Genomic DNA, 17,593 nt, shown 5'->3' with positions numbered 1-17,593 from the left:
TATGTATAGAAGAGAAAAAGTATAAAAATATTATTATTATTTTAACACATTGTTGCCAACTTATGTTAGAATTCTATAAATTTCCCTGTAAAATATATATAGTAAAATTAGAAAATTTAATAATACCTAGCAGAATTGCAATTTCGATCAAATGAAAATTCGACGATTTCAAAATTTTCTATCAAATGCCAATTTGTACAAATGAAAATTCTGTTAAATGAAGTTTTGGTGAAATAATAATTCTGGCATTTAAAAATTTAACTCAGTCAAAATTCCGTCAAATTAGAATTCTGTTAAATGGAAATTTGGTAAAATTGGAATTTTTTAAATGAAAATTCAGTTAAATAAAAATTCTACTAAGTAAAACTTAAATGTGAATTCAGTTAAATCAAAATTCTGTTAAGTGAATATTTTCTTAAATGAAAATTAAATTAAAGAACAATTAAATTAAATTCTGTATTATGGAAATTTTTCAGAATAAAAATTCTATTAAATTAAATTCTATAAAATTGAAAATTCAGTCAACTAAAAAAATCTATTTTATAAAAGTTCGACTAAATAAAAAATTTTAAATATAAAAATTTAATTCAATGTAAATTCTACTTTATAAAAGTCGGTAACATAGAAATTTGAGCTTATTAATTTCGACACTGTAGAAATTTCAACAAAAAATATATGGACAAATCCACAAAACTTTTAACTTTCAAGAAAAAAAAATTTATTTTTTTAATTTGTCAAACAAATTGCACTGAGAAAACTATATGTTTGATTCAAACATATTTTGTTTGAATTAAACTTAAAATGTCTTTGATATACAGTCAAACGTATTTAAGTTTACTTTAAACATATTTTTTGGTCGATAGAATAGCATATTTTTTAAGTTTAATTCAAACATATTATAATTTTGATTTGAAATATAAAGTTTTTAAGCATATTTTATGTTTAATTCAAATATAATTTTTCTTAAATCAAACAGAACATTCAAACAAATAATATGTTTAAATTAATGTGGTAGATATTTTCAATATATTAAATTTAAACATACAAACTGTGTTGAATCAAACAAAATCATTTTAACTGATGTTTATGTTTGAAACAAATAATTCTTTTTCTCAGTGTGTCTTGTCTTGATTAATAACTTTGTCGTATAAATATTGTATCGCACCTAACCTCACTCTTACTGACACGAAGTAACACAAATACACTTCAACTTTACAAAAAAAAAACAAGAAAGTGTTCATTTGAAACTGATTCTCAATTATTAAAAGAATTATAAGCTTGGATATAAGAGATGTACATGACATGATTTTTTTTGGGGGGGGGGTTCATAGACAAGCTCACATGTGCTCAGAAGAGTATACTTTATGTTTTAAGCGCCCCTAATTTCATAAAAAAAAGTATTTTCGATGTATAATCTAACTGGATTGTGAAATTTTAAACACAGAAAAAGAAAAATAACCTAAAGTAAAGCCTCATTAATGTTATTTATGATTCAATTAAAAGTTAATTAATAATTGTTGCTATTAAGTCGGGGCTTCATCTAACCCTTTTTAGTTATGACACTGTCCACGTCGAATTTTTCTTAAATTGACTACTAAATATTGAAAAAAAAGAAGTCATATATTGTTAAAGAGACTTCTATTAAATAAGAAATTTCGTCTTTTTCTCGTTTTTTCCCCACTTTAGTAGTCAATTTACTAAAAATACATATGAGTTTAACAAAAAATGATTCCATTATTCGGTTAAATTTTTTGAATAGGATTGTTATTGGTGCTTATTAATGTGTAAATTTCATATAATCAAATTCATTTTATTAATATTTAACGAAATTTTCAGATAACCGCGCCACCTAACCCCGAATGTACTTTTGAAATATTTATTAATTTTTTATAAAAACTGTTAATATAAGGGCATATCTTTGAAACCTTTAACTTTTCAATAAGAAAAAATTTTTTTTTTGTTTTTGAGCACAGTATTGTAACTCTGTCTACATAAACTTCAAGAACTAAGCTTTCCAATTATACAAGTGGACAGATAAAACAAGTTGTCTTCAAAAAGTTATAAATATTTAAAATTGAGAATTATTTTTAACCAGTAACAAAAAAATATTCAACAGGTGTTTGCTTTTTAGGATAAAAAACAGTTGAAGGGAATTTTCTAAGGGGTTATAATTTTAAAAAGCAATAAAATTCGTGTAATATTTTCAATATTTATATGAATAATAAAATACTGAAATAATGCACTGGGTATAAAAGCATGTGTCAAAAATTAACTAGATATATAAATTTTTTATTTGAATATTTACATTACATTTTAAAATAGATTTTTATTATAGTGAATTGTTTTAAAAATGTAAAATTGTAATTTTTAAAATTTACCATACGATTTTCATAGACTTTTTTCTATTTAAATTTAATATTCGTAAACTTTCCAATTTCTTTTCTCTTTTTTCCTTTTCTATTTTTCTTTTCTCTCGCATCTTATCTTTTTTCAGAATGAATTTTTTTGGATCCATTTTTGTGTCTCGAAATAAACCTTCAGGTTTTAATAATTAATGACAGTTTCTATAAAAAAAATTATAATCGGCAACTTCGTACATAACAATTTCTTTCTAAAAAATTTCGGTCGATTACGGTCGACCGTAATTGATGAATATTTTTACATTATCTTTGCAATAAAGTATTTTTTCTCGAAGCACATTCACGGGATGTTAAATGGCACATGTGAAAATATATACAAGTACTTTTCGAATACTTTTATATGATTTTCATCAAGTATCACTCGTATTACGGTTGTTTTCAAATTTTGTCCACGCGTGTTTTCGTTTATTTAACTTATAATAGTTTTTTGAAGACATGAAGCACATCAATTTATTATGTCTCAAAATAATTATAGTAACTTGATCTTTGATTTCCCATAAGTTATTTTAACGTGCCGCTTGTCTTATAAAAGAAAAATCATAAATACGATGATTACGGTCGAAAAGGTTAAAAGTGAGGGACAACTTTTAAAAGCTTATAAATTTTTTCACAATTAATAAAATATTAATTTCCCTGCGAAAATGTGTTTACCGATTAATTAACATTGAAAAAACATATTTCAGAATTAGTAATTTTTATTAAATCTAAAACTATATCGTTTAAAGCATCAGAAAGTATGGTTAAGGACAAGTAGACATTGTTAAAAATCGCGTATTAAAATTGAAATAATTATTTATGTATTTAATAAAATAAAGTGGAATCTTTTGGAAATGATTGATTGTATCAAGCATTAATATTTCCAACAAAAACCAACGAAAAATTTATTAAAATTACCAAAATATATGCGAGGGACATTAAAGTTAAAGGTTCTAGAGATATGTCCATAAATCAAAAAAATTTTGTTGTTTCTTAATAACAAATGTATAGAGCTCAAACCTTAATATTTGAGCTCTTCTAAAATTAATTTTTTGAAGAGATATCACAAAAAAATGAAGAGGTTAAAAAATTACTTTGGAGTGTGCCAAAATCAGTTATTTTAATCTATACTCCACAATAATTAATGAATACACAGAAAAAACTTGGACTCATTTTTGTTGCAACTCATTTTCTTTTCGGTATCGAAATGAGTATGGGACACACTTCATGTTATTCAAAATGATATTGGCTGGAATTTCAGATTTCTAAGTTGGCATCATAAGCAGAGTAATTTTGTATTTCAATTATTGTTTCTAATATTTCAACAACACCAGAAAGATTATTTTGACCAGTACGAATATTTAGAAGTTTTTAAATAAAAATTATTTATTATTATTTACGTAGATAATAATTAATTTCATAAGTTTTTAAATTTACCGCTATTATTTAAGTTGGCAGTACCGTTCCTGTTGTCAAAACACATGTTTTCATTTTTCTAACCTAAAAACATATTTCCTTTATTATTTTATTACGCGATTACAAGCAATTTTTAATCAAATATATTAAGTCTAGCGTGTTATTTACTTCTTTGTAATTATTATATTTCATGTTTTTGTGCAAAATTATTCGTTATTTCACAATATTTTTCCATTTTTCTTTTTCTCAAAATGAAACTTGCCTGTTTCATTTTGATACTTTTACCTTAGAACTCGAAATGAGACAACCAGTTTCATTTTTGTTGCGAATCAAATTGAGTATAGAATCTATACTCAATTTGAATTCAGGTTTTTTCTGTGTATTAATGAAATTTTGTACAAACTTACAGTTCATCAAGTACTTTAAGCAGAATAAAGAGAAAAATTAATCTAACTTAACACTTTTGAATAAACTCAAGTGCGCCAAGTAACCCCTGCGCCAAACAGCCCCGGTCTCCCCTACATATAAAATTGAAAAATTCAACTTTTTTTATTTTTGATATCGGAGTGGTTTCCAAAGTATTTTCGTCCTCTGAACACGATTCTGGCACCCAAATTTGCTTAACACGTCAGGATTTTGAGAAAAGAGAGGGTAAAGACCCAAAAAAAAGTGTTTTCAGCATATTCTTAACTTAATAAAATTTATTTCACTCAAAATCCTTAAGCGGCGTTTTTGTGTTCAAATATATGTATATGAAAATGTTTCGATCACATACCATAGATTGACCTATTTAAAGCAAAAATGGAGTTGTATTACAGAAATAAATGTTCTTTTGTATATTATTTAGCAAAAAAAAATGATACCCAAAGTTTTAATTTAAAATAATTCCGATTTTTAAGTGTTCGATTCGAGAATCACAAAAGTTAAAAGTTTCGTAGATTTGCCCATATATATATATTTGAGTGAAATAATTCCAATTTTAAGTTTTTGTTTCCATTTGTTACACAATCGTAACAAAATTCTTCCTCATTATGTATATATATATATATATATGAGAGCTGAATTCGTCTACTGTGAATTCTTCTAACAATGGTTCGCACGTGCTTTGTAATTATACATTCTTAGTTTCAAGAAAACGCCAGCTCACGATATATCCATATATACATATAGTCGAAAAAGTAATTGCTACAAGGCACCATTTCGATTTACGAAATTCTCAATAATTGCGTGTATAAATTGGAAATATAACGGGGGCACCTTGAAACGATCCCATAGAGTAAAGTAATAGAAAAATATTGAGAGAGGAAAAAAAATTAAACTCTGTAATTTAGTCAATTTTATACGTTTCTTTTTAAAAAATATACTTTGTTTGCCAAAAAATACATATTAGACACACGATATTTATTATAATTGAATTGAGGCATTAGTTTTTATATATATATATATATATATACATATCTATATATGGGGCAAAACTTCTCAAGTGATCCAATAGCAAAAATGTTAACATTTGGATTCTTTGAAAAGTCGTATAGCTATTATATTTCATACAAAAGGGTGAAAAAAAATTTTGACCTACATTTTTTTTTAAATTTGTATATTAAAAGTATACATCTTAAAGATTCATTCTAAGGAGGTGAAAAAAGGAGTTCTTTTAAATAAAAATTTAAAAATATTTTTAATTACATTTTTTTTATCATATTACTACTCTCTAAATCTGAATTAGTAAAAATGTTTACTAATTTAAATTAGTAAACTCACTTTTTGCTTCTGAATTAGTAAAATTTTACTAATTATTAGTAACTTTTACTAACAATTAGTAAAACTTAACTAATTCTAAAGCAAAAAGTTAGTCACTAATTTAAATTAGTAATCATTTTTACTAATTCAGATTTAGAGAGTATTACCCCCCCAAAAAAAATAAAGATTTCTTTGATTTAAAGAAACCAATTTCTTTGACTTGTTTTTTTTTCATTCAAAAGAAAATTTTCTTTAAAACGAAAAAAAGCTTCTTAGTTTCAAAGAAATTTGAAGAATTGAAGAAAGAAACATTTATTTGCATTAAATAAAAAATTTCTTTGAAATGAAGATAATTTTTTTTTTAATCAAATATAATTTGTTTGAAACAAATAAATTTTCTTTGTATCAAAGAAAAATTTGTCAAAGAAATTGATTTAATTGAATCAAAGAAATCTTTTTTCTGAGTGTATAAATTTTGTGCAAATTGTAGTCCGATCTGAGAAAATTGATTTTTTTTCAGTTGAAAGAAATTTTGCACCATATAATATATATAGAGGTGTTTGATCTTTTCCAAACTCTATAATTTTTTGTCTAAGAAAAAATTCCCTCCTCTCGAAATGAATAGACAATAAAGTAAATATATATAAAAGACCCTTTCGTAATCGTGTGAGGAAACAATAAAATTGAAGTTACATTAATTTTAACAATAATCCACGCTGACAGGATGTTAATAAACAGAAAATTCAGAACAAAAATCGTGGGTTGCTAACATGTTACCTCTTTTCTATATAAATATACAATCATCTAAAGAGATTTTACTTTCACATAGGTATATATTATGTATATGCTCCAAAGAAGTGATTCTTTATATTTATGTTTTTTTTTTCTCTTTTTGTAGTCGAAGATTCAAACCTACGTCAATATATATTCACAATTTGTATTTTTCTATTAATTATCGTGAAAGGATGAAAAGGGAAAGATAAACATTATTTTTTTAATTTTGAAGTATCATATATATTTATGATGCAATGTATGTTCATATTTATTTATATATTTAACCAAAAAAGTAAATAAAGTATAGAATTTCTATTGAACCGAATTTTCACACTGTAAGTGAATATAAGCAATTACAAAATTAAAATTATTGCTTTTAACACATTAATTTTAATATTTCCACAAAATTTATTTATTTATTAAAAAAAAAATTATATTAATTTTTCCAAAAATTTCAATATATTATTAAAAAATTTTAATTGCAGCTCTTCAAGATATCAATTATTTCCAAATATCGAAAAATTAAGGGGATAGGCACCAGTCCAAATTTTGACTCACTTAAATTTAAGGAGGATTTTTAAGGTCTATTTTGAACCTTTTTTTTCATGAATTTTCTTAAAACACAGGTATAAAGTAAACAAAATTTGGTTTCGAGGACTTTATTTGTTAACTTTTTAAGTTTACGAAAATATATTTATACTTAACCCTAAAAAGCACATCTGAGGTAGAAAACTACCCCAGAAAAAATTCAAATTTCGGTATTTTTTTTGCAGATTTTGTGTTTTTTGTAATATTTTGGCTCTGAGCGTAAAAGAACGCAATTTTTACCACAGTAAAAGAGAAAATAGCCGATAGCGCTAACAAGCACTTGAAGCGCTCTTGAACACCTTTTGCAGATTTTGATTTTTTTTCCACATAAAATAACTTTGAAATCGCTTTTGATGATATAATTTCTATTCTACACATCATAAAGTATCGTTTAAGCAAAAAAAAAAATCGATTTTTTTCGGGTCAAAGGTGTCACCCCCCCCCCTTAAATTATCAAAGGAAGTTTTATTTTTTTTCTGCATTATTTGGGCTTTAAAAACATACAGGATGGTAAAAAATAGAAAATAATCATTTTTGACCAGTTTAGAAAGTAAAGTCTTAAAAAACTTAAAATTTTTTAAATTGTATACCTAATACTACTTTTACAATGTTTACTATTTTCTTTCGACAATTTTTTTCCACACTATTTCCACACTATTTTTTAATGATTAAACTTCTTTCACAATTTTTTTATTTTTTTTAATCTTTCGCATGGATTTTAAAAAATTTTAATTTCTGTAAAAAATATATGAATTCTAAAATGGTTAAAAATTAAAATTTTCTTTTTTCTTACCACCTTGTATGTTTTTAGGAGCCAAATGATACAAGAAAAAAAAATAAAACCTCATATGTTAAATTTAAGTGCAGATCAAAATTGGAGGTGGTGCCTGACCTTACAAAAAAAAATTTGTAGGTACCTATAAAGTTTTTTTTTTACTTACTTTTAAATATTTTCCAAATTTTTCAATTGAAAATCTTTTAAAATTTAAATTATTAATAACCAATTTAACTGCTAAACTGTGAAAATTTAATTAATGAAAAAAAATTTTACACTGAAAAAAATGTTGCCGAGAAATTTAACTACCATTGGGTAGTTGACTAGAAAGTAGTTAAGATAACTACTTTTTTAGTTAATCTAATCATGTTCATGTAGTTAATGTAACTATTTTTAAGAAGTTAATAAGTAATAGTTGATTTTACGTAAATATGTAGTTAAAGTACAACTACAGGTCGGTACTAAAATTAACTTTCTTAAGGTAGTAAAAACAAGTGGGATTGTAGTCAACTCAAAATTTAAAGAGTATAGTAAATCTAACTACTATTCACCAGTTATATGAAATGTAGTAAAAGGAATTATTTTCATTAATTAATATAACTGCTTTTTGAGTAGTAAATTTTTTATTAATTTCTATGATTTTATAGGCTTCAATAAAATTTCTTGTTGTAGAATTAACATGTCGTCTGTAATTAAAACTACTACTTTAAGTAGTAATTTTTTTACTATTTTAATTAATTCGATAAACTTAAAGAAGATTTTTTATGTAGAATTTACAAATCGTTTCCAGTTAAAACTACTACTTTAAGTAGTAGATTTTACTATTCAAAGTGGTACAATAGGCTTTAAGAACATTTTTGTTGTAGAATTAACAAATCCTTTGTGATTAAAACTACTACTTTAAGTAGAAATTTTTAATTATTTTAATTAATTCAATAAGCTTGAAAAATGTTTTTGATGTAAAATTTAAAAATCGTTTCTAATTAAAACTACTACACTGTAAAACGAGAGGTATTAATTTAATACCAACTTTAGGTACTAAATTGCCTTTTGGTTCTATTTTAATACCTAAAATTGGTACTATTTTAGTACCTTCTTTTTACAGTGTACTTTCAGTAGTAGCTTGTACTACTTAAAGTGGTTCAATAGACTTTAAGAACATTTATGTCGTAGAATTAAAAAATCCTTTGCATTTAAAACTATCACTTTAAGTAGTAGATTTTACTGCACTATGCAATTAAACAACTTATAATATAATTAAAAGATGAAAAATTTATGCTACTGGGTAACATACAGATGTTAAGGGCAACCATATTTAGTGCTAAATATATACAGACAGCGATATATATTGTAGTATTTACTATCAGATTATTATAGAAATTTGATTGTACAATTTACAATCTTTGATGTTAAAAATGTTATACGATCAGAGATAGCTATCAGTACTATCAAAGATATACACTATTAATATAATGATTTTAACAAAACTAAAATGTAAATTGTGAGATTTAAATTTTTTAATTAATACGCTTTTTTAGGAAATGGCAAATCATTTAAATAATATTAAAATTAATAAAAAATTAAAAAGTTAAAAAAAAAATTAAAATTAATTATAAAGAGTATGTCTATTTTTTCACTCCGTCTATAAAAAGGACTTGCTTAAACATAAATATATTTATCAAACGGTATATTTTTTTCACAGAGTCAATTGAATTTGTATCATTTTACTAATTTTTAAGTTTAAAAAAAGTAAGAAAAAATATGAAAAAGTTTTTTTTTCCAAAAAAAAATTTCAATAAACACATGTACATTTATACAAACGAAAAAAAAACTTACTTGATTTTTGTAATCTTGAAATTTTTTAAAAAAATTTAAGCGAGGTCCTGGTTTTGGTACAATGAGTGATATTGTATCATTGTCCAGTAAGTAAAACGATTCTTCATCAATTTCACCGTCTAAACAATGCAAAATTGTTTTGAGCTTATAAACACGTTCACACTTCAGTTTTCGCTAATTCAATCAAAATAATAAACCTACCTCCAAAAGATGGAATCAAAGATTCCATATTCCACGACATTAATAAATTTTTAACAAACTCGTCCATTTTTTTATTCACAACTTTTTTCACTATATATAAACACGTGCGTGAAAACACAAGGACCGCAATTGAATAGGCGAAGTATACATCACAATCAGCGCATGCGCTCACATTTAATTTTTACAATATTTGATAGTAGTGACTACAATCCAAAAGCTAACATATTTTACGTCTTTGGGTAACATCTTGGATAGTAAAATGTTGATAGTTGATTCTTGTCAGTAACACAATGATGGTACCTTGTACAATCTTTCTTTTTACTATCAAATTCTTACTATTCATTTCTCTCAGTGTAATAAAAGTAGTAAAAATATTAGCCAAAAGTTTTGAACGTTCAAATGAACAAAATATTTTTTTTTTCTATAAATTATTAAAAATTATGATGTCAATGTAAAATAAAACAATAAATTAAACAATTATTAAAATAATAATTTCTTTTTAGATATTTAAAACAAAATTTTGTAATAAAATTCGTATTTAAAGAAGATGCAAAAAAAAATTTCGTTCATTTGAACGTTCAAAACTTTTGGCTCATGTAAAAATCACAACTTTAAATAGTTAAATTACCAATTGGACAAGCAGAAAGTAGTCTTCGAGTAGTTTGCAGACTGTCGTAGCGAGCGTGCATGGTTAGTCGGTTAAGGTATCGGATTGCGAGCGTTATGGTCGAGGGTTCAATTCCCGTCGGTTAGAAATTTTCTCTGTTAGGTACATAATTACATTTTTAATTGGTTTAACTATTTTTATATAGTTAATAGAACCGTTTTAATTCAGTTGAGGACCTATTGTACTACTCAAGGGTATACACGGAAAGAAAGTTTGTAGCAATATTCGATATTATGGTGTTACTTTTTAGTATATTTGGTTACAATTGCGGAACATTTTGGCATGATAACGATTTTCGATACTATTTTTAAGAATGATTGAGATTAAAATAAGAATATTTAATATAGTTGGAAAGAAAATTTGATATAATATTTACGAAATCTGAAATCTTTTTATTGAAACACAAAAATGTCAAATTTTAATAAGCTCTTTATCAATTTTTCTAACCAAATATTTCAAATTTCGTAATTAGAATTGTATAAAATGATATAATTATTTCAGATTTTGATATATTTGATATGAAAATTGAAAAAGAAATATCAAAGTTAACGAGATTCGAACGAAATTTGCCGAAGTTGAACGTTCGGAATTGCCCGATCCTCACCGAGTGGTAACGAAGACTGACGAAGCTCTTTAGACAAGCCCCTTTTTACCATTATCTTGATACAGACCTGAATTTCTTTTATATAATTAATTTCGAAGATTTTACAATAAATCAGTAAAAAAAATTGTTCTCCAAAAAATAATAAAATATTTAATTATTTCCCAATAAATAATGATTTTTATTTATATTTTTAAACATGTTTTGATATAATTTCACCTTTCTCATAAGCGGTGAAAAATATGTCTGGTTAGTATATAAGAATATGGTCACATCAGTTTTTCACATGAGCGTAAATTTGTATATGAAGCGTTATTCTGCGAATGTTATACGTATTATCGTTAGTATAGGTTAGGAATAAAAATAAGCCAATCGATGTAAAACAATGCGGTGTATGTGTGTGTGTGTGTGCATTTAAAAGTTCATATCCTCGTCTATCTTCGAGATGAGAAAGAGATAAAACTTTGGCTTAGAATCTATTGGTGTTTCTGTCGTCATCTGTCACGACTGAACCACTTCGAATTTTTAGTATAGTTTTAACAAATTTCGAAATAATCTTTCCAAATTTTCATATAAATTTAGTAAATAACGAAGTGCGCATTGGTTTAACTTACTTCTGGTTTTTCGTATAAATTTATCAATTTACGAAATAATAATTTCAATTTCTGGAATATATTTACTAAAAAGATTATTGGTAAAAATATACCGATTTTCGTTATCAAACCCAAATGTTCCGCGTTTGAAAAAGAAAATACTAAAATTTCCTATCAGATTTATCAAATATTGCTACTAAATTTCTTTCCGTGTAGTTAAAAAGTAGTAAAACCTACTAGTTTTTTTTCCAGTGTAACCAAAATTCTTCAAAATTTCAATAATTTACAAAAAATTTTTAATTAAAAATTCTTTAAAACTCAATTATTGTTAAAAATTTTTAAAAGAAAAAGGAATCTTCAACAATTCACATTTTTAATCTGAAATGTTTACATACTTAATTTAAGAAATACAAAAAATTAACAATAAATATTTAATTTTTTCAAAATGCATTGTGTTTTTTCGTTAGAAGCGATAATTTTAATTCAAATTTTTATGAATTATTATTTGATAACAATAATTGTCATTTTATCCTTCAATAAATTTAATTTAATTAATTTAACTGGAGTTAAATACATATAAATTCTGGTAAATAAGAATTCAGCTGAATAAAAATGCTTTAAATAAAAAATTCTAATAAATTAAAATTTGGTTAAATAATAATTTTGCTTACTAATAAAAATTCGTCATTAAAATATTTAATAATATATATATAACGAAACATATATTTAATTTTAGCATATACATAAATACAATACACAATTTCTCAAATATCACGATATTATATTGCGGATTAATAATTTAATTTTACAATATATTTAGAGACCAAAAATAAATGTGTGGGTTGATGAAAAAAAAAGTTGCCTTTTCTCAATAGAATCATCTCAAGATTTTACTTTCACACATATTATATATTTCTATAGGATACATATTCGCACATATGTGTATATGATCCAGTGAAGTGATTTTTTTTTCCCGTCGAAGGTTTAAAACCTACGTAAATTTTCGCCAATTAGCGTTTCTACTATTAATCATTGTGAAAGAAGATGAAACGTGAAGTTAAGTTTTGTATTATTATTATATTGGTTTCGAAATGAATCGCGGTCAAAAAAAGAATAATTGACGTTCAAAAAAAAAATATTATAATTTTGTTAATAATAATAATAAATGTCAGTTTTATCATTTGATTTGCAATTCATGTTAATTATATTAGGGAAGATTTTAAATCCTTGACATCGGAAGTCATATTCCCTTTTTAACTGGCGCAAGAGATTGCCGACTTATCGAATACTTCCGCGTGAACGCCAATTGCGGCTGACTCGTAAACGTTTGACCTTTCAGGTTGAACCGAATAAAAATTTTCAGTGTAATGTTTAAATTACCTGTTTCGATTCGCGTGTTCGTTTTCTGAAATTAATTTCAGTCTGGATATTTTTCAACGGAAAAGATATTATTTTTATCCAGAAAATTCTTGAGATGAACATTTATAGGAAATATATCTAAATATATATATATATATATATATATATATATATATATATTGTCCACATTATTTTTCTATAAAATTTCTCAAGTTTTATTTTATGATAACTTTTTATTTTATTGTATATATAAAATAAATTTTTTTTTTATCAAATACTTTTTCATATATTTTATATACATGAATATTTTCTAATACTCATTAACTCGAATTTCTAATAATTCGAATTTTTATATAGAATCGAATTTATATTTATCTGCGAATTTCTATAAAACAGAATTAATATTAAATCGAATTTTTTATAGAAGTTAATTTTTATGTTTAAAAGAATTTTTTTTTTTTTAATCGAAATTTTCTTATATGGAATTTAATTTTAAAAAATAGAATTAAAAAATCCAATATTTACAAAAAAAATTTTAAGGAGATTCAATCCATATTAACATAACCTCGAAACTAAAAAGTAGTTTTAAACAGAACTAAAAATATATTTAAAATTTATTACACCCAAATTCGACAGATCGAATTGTACAATTTTGGAAAAAAATTATTTTCAGTTAAAATTTGTTGTTAAATAATAATTAATAAAGATTTTGTATTTTTTCTTAAAAATTAGTGAACAATTATAATTTTTATTCAATTTTTATAAACAATGGCTCATTTTTCTCTTTTGAAAGATTCTCTAAAATTCTGATTTTGTGTTTTTGTTAAAAAATTAATGGTCCGCCATTTGGAATTTCGAAAAACTAACTTCAGATTCTTAATCAGCGACCCCAAAAACCCCCGAGTAACAATTTTCAAGCCGATACGAATGATTTTCATTTTTTCGTCCGCCATATTGGATCCGCCATTATGAATTTTGTAAATCTAACTTCAAAATTTCTAAAAAATCATTAATTTTCAAAAAATTTGTCCTCCATTTTGAATTTTCAAAATCTAACTTCAAATTCGTAATCAGCGACCTCAAAAACCCCTATATTCCCAGTTTCATATAAATCCATCAATTTAAAAAAAAATCCTATATCCACTAAAAATTTTGAAATGTTTTTTGAGGTTAGGAAGAAACGTACACGTGCAGGAGCTGTGTTATTATTTAACAAAAAATTTTAACTCAAAATAATTTTTTTCCAAAATTGTACAATTGAATTTGTCGAATTTGGGTGTAATAAATTTTAAATATATTTTCAGTTCTGTTAAAAACTACTTTTTAGTTTCGAGGTTATGTTAATGGGTTGAACCTCTTTAATGTGAAGTGAATTGAATTATTTGACAGAATTTTGTAATATATGTGACAGTCCCCGAGAGAAGGGACCTTAGCTCACCAAAACGAATTTCACAGGGCAAGCGTTTGAAGAAGAAGCAGAAACGCGGAACTCGAAGAGTGGGGCGGAACTTCTGAAAAGTCCCCCCACCACACTAACACAACGTTGTGTTTCTGTATACGTGAGCTTCGTCTACTTCGTGTATCTTCGGGTCTCACGTACGCGAAGCTCACGTACGCGAGAGTATAGTTGTGTAAGTAAAGTAGTGGGGCTGATTTCTTGAGTGCCACAATCCGCCTCGAAATGCGCTTGACATACCCATCTTCAAAATGTTATTGTGTCAAAAGAAATTATCCTAATCAGTTTTTGACTTTTGCATGTGAAAAAGCAATTCAAAATCTATCATTTACCATATAAAACTCAATATTGACCTCTGGTGAGCTAAGGTCCCTTCTCTCGGGGACTGTCACATATATATATTTTTTTTGAAGATAATAAAGATTTTTATCAATTTATTTATTAATTTAATAATTTTTTTATTATCAAATAAATAAATTATTATTGAAGAGTTATAAATTATTGCCAAACGGAGTAATTGAAATAGAGATTTGATAAAATTATTGTTGGCAACATAACCTCTAAAGACACGCGTTATTTTTGTTACGTTTTATGCGCAGAAACTACAAAGAATTTTTTTTTCTTTAGTAAAAATCAGAACAAAAGAAAGTAAATTTTTATATTTTAATACTTAATTATATTGAATTTTAATCATATCGAATTTTAAAACATGACAAATTTTGTTTGTTTTCTTTTGAATTTCTATCATACGGTTTTCCAAATCACCATTTATATACACAAAAGCAAGAACAATTTTAGTGATAAAAATTGAATGAAAAGCTCAACGTAAAAAATATACAAAAATAAATTTTAAATTGAATAAAATATAATAGTATTTTATAATAAATATTTACTTACAAATTAAATGAATTAATTGAGACGACACCGATATGACAAATTATAATTTCAATTTGATTGAATTTGACACATTTTTGAAACACAGATTTACTAAACTATATAGATTAGAAACACGCACTTTTGCAACTGATACCTGATGCCGTGATGCGTTTACAGAAACGAATCAATGAATTTTGATTGGCTTAGAGAACAATTGAAATGAAAGATTTTAATTGGACATGATAATTTTTTCGTTTTTACATTTGTAAAATTTACATAATAAAAAAATTTCAACGAAAATTTATTTAAAATAAATAAAAATTTATTTAATTTTTCTATGTTTTTAAAAAATTCCAAATTGCCAGAAACTCTGAATAAAATAAAAAATTCGATTAAGTGTACTACAGTCACGTGGTGCAGATTCGCGGATTATCAGAATAAATTTCAACCAATCAAAATTTAGTCTCTCGTGGAAATTGTTATTTTGCCGCAAGGGAGTGCATTTTGATTGGTCGATGTCTACTTCGCTTCATGTGATAATAGTAATAATAATAATAATAATAATAATAATAATATTAAATTAAATAAATAAATTTACTAATTAAATTAAATATTTTCTATTGAATAAATAACTTCGTTTTAAAAACATTCTATTGTAAAAAACTCAATATTAATAATGAATTTTATTCTGATGTCCGTTACTGCGAAGCGCTCTCTGTCGAAAATTTTTTGAACTTTTGAAAGTAGGATTTTTGTCCAGTTAAAACCAATAAGAGTAATTTTTAGACACAGTGGCGAAAAATGGTACTACTAGAATAAAAATGCTAACGGACTAAAAATACATCAAATATTAATAAAATAAATAAATAAAATGCCTCCAGCGGACATATAAATAAATTTCTGATGTTAAATACAAGAATTCAATCTAATAAATTAATAAATTAGTTTTTCGTTTTTTTTTAAATTTAATTTAATTAATTTAAATTTTAATTCATTTTTATAAATTCTCGAAATTTTTCATTTCGCAAATTAAGTTCTTTATGTACTTATATTTGTATAAAGTTATAATGATAATAATTCAACAGTATTAATTCATTAACTTAAGTTTCTGATTTCGGCACATTCTTGATTACTGATAATTCAGAGGTAAATAGTCTGGCCATTTTAAACGATTTAATCGCTTCGTGGAAAGACTTGCGTTTACTGTAAATGCGTGCTTACGACTGATTCAGAGCTCGTTAGCGGAGCCTATACTATATATATATATATTCTTTTTCCTGAAACTTAAATTCTCTTAACCAAAAAAAAGAAAGAGCAAAATGAAGAATAAAAAAACTTTTTTTCTCATAATTACAAAATCTCATAATAAAAAAGTGAATGAAAATGATTTATTTCGATTTTGCTTGAAAATATATATTAATTACTGTATTTAAAAAAAAGTTGACTATCTTCTATAAAATTAATTATTTTTTTTTTAAAATTTTCATTAATAAATTTTTAAAATTATAATTTAATTAAAAAATAAATACGAAGGGATATTTGAATAAAAATTTAAATAAAAAGACCATATTTTTTTTTTTCAATGTATCATCATTATTAATCGTTCACCGCCGTTTCTTGAGACATCGTTATATTGACAATTCATCTATTTACATTGTAATAATATTAATAATAATATTAATTTTACACTACTACAAATATACACATCTGGCTCTTTTTTTTTATACAAAAAAGGTATACTCGAAGTCTTTACAATATTCGCCTTATAACTTATTGCGTTTAAAGGAATACAATTCTCTTGTGAAAGTCGAAGAGATGACGGTTTTATTTTTATTTAATTTTTTTTTTTCAAGACAACAAAAGGGATAAAAAAATAATTTAACGAAATACAACTATACAAGACTGTCAAAAAAAAAAAAACAATGTATAAAAAAAGGTGACTAAATTTGTCAATTGAAAAAAATAGAGTAACAAAAAATAACAAAAAATTCACATTGAAGCAGTTAAAAATATTGTTACTTTAGAGAAATATTTCGCTGTGACAGTAAAATATTTTTATCTGCTCAAAGTGAATATTTTTCTTTCTTTTTTTTTTTGTTATTTTTTGTACTAATTTTCAAATTGTAAACATGATTTCAGTTTGTGACAGATGATCAAGCCTGTTTTAGATGATTTTTTTTTGCTTTTCAATTAATAAATTTTCTTAAATAGAAACATCATTGAAACTTTGTTCATCGTCGTCACCGTCATCTACATCGTCATCAGCATTATCACCTTCGGCATAATCTATCATCTTCATCATCATTATCATAAAT

The sequence above is a fragment of the Leptopilina boulardi genome, unplaced genomic scaffold, assembly GCF_019393585.1.
Source record: "Leptopilina boulardi isolate dan_hultmark-lab unplaced genomic scaffold, ZJU_Lbou_2.1 LbouV2_300, whole genome shotgun sequence".
Lineage (NCBI taxonomy): Eukaryota > Metazoa > Arthropoda > Insecta > Hymenoptera > Figitidae > Leptopilina > Leptopilina boulardi.
The sequence above is the reverse complement of the archived record's forward strand: the minus strand, read 5'-3'. Positions refer to the sequence as shown.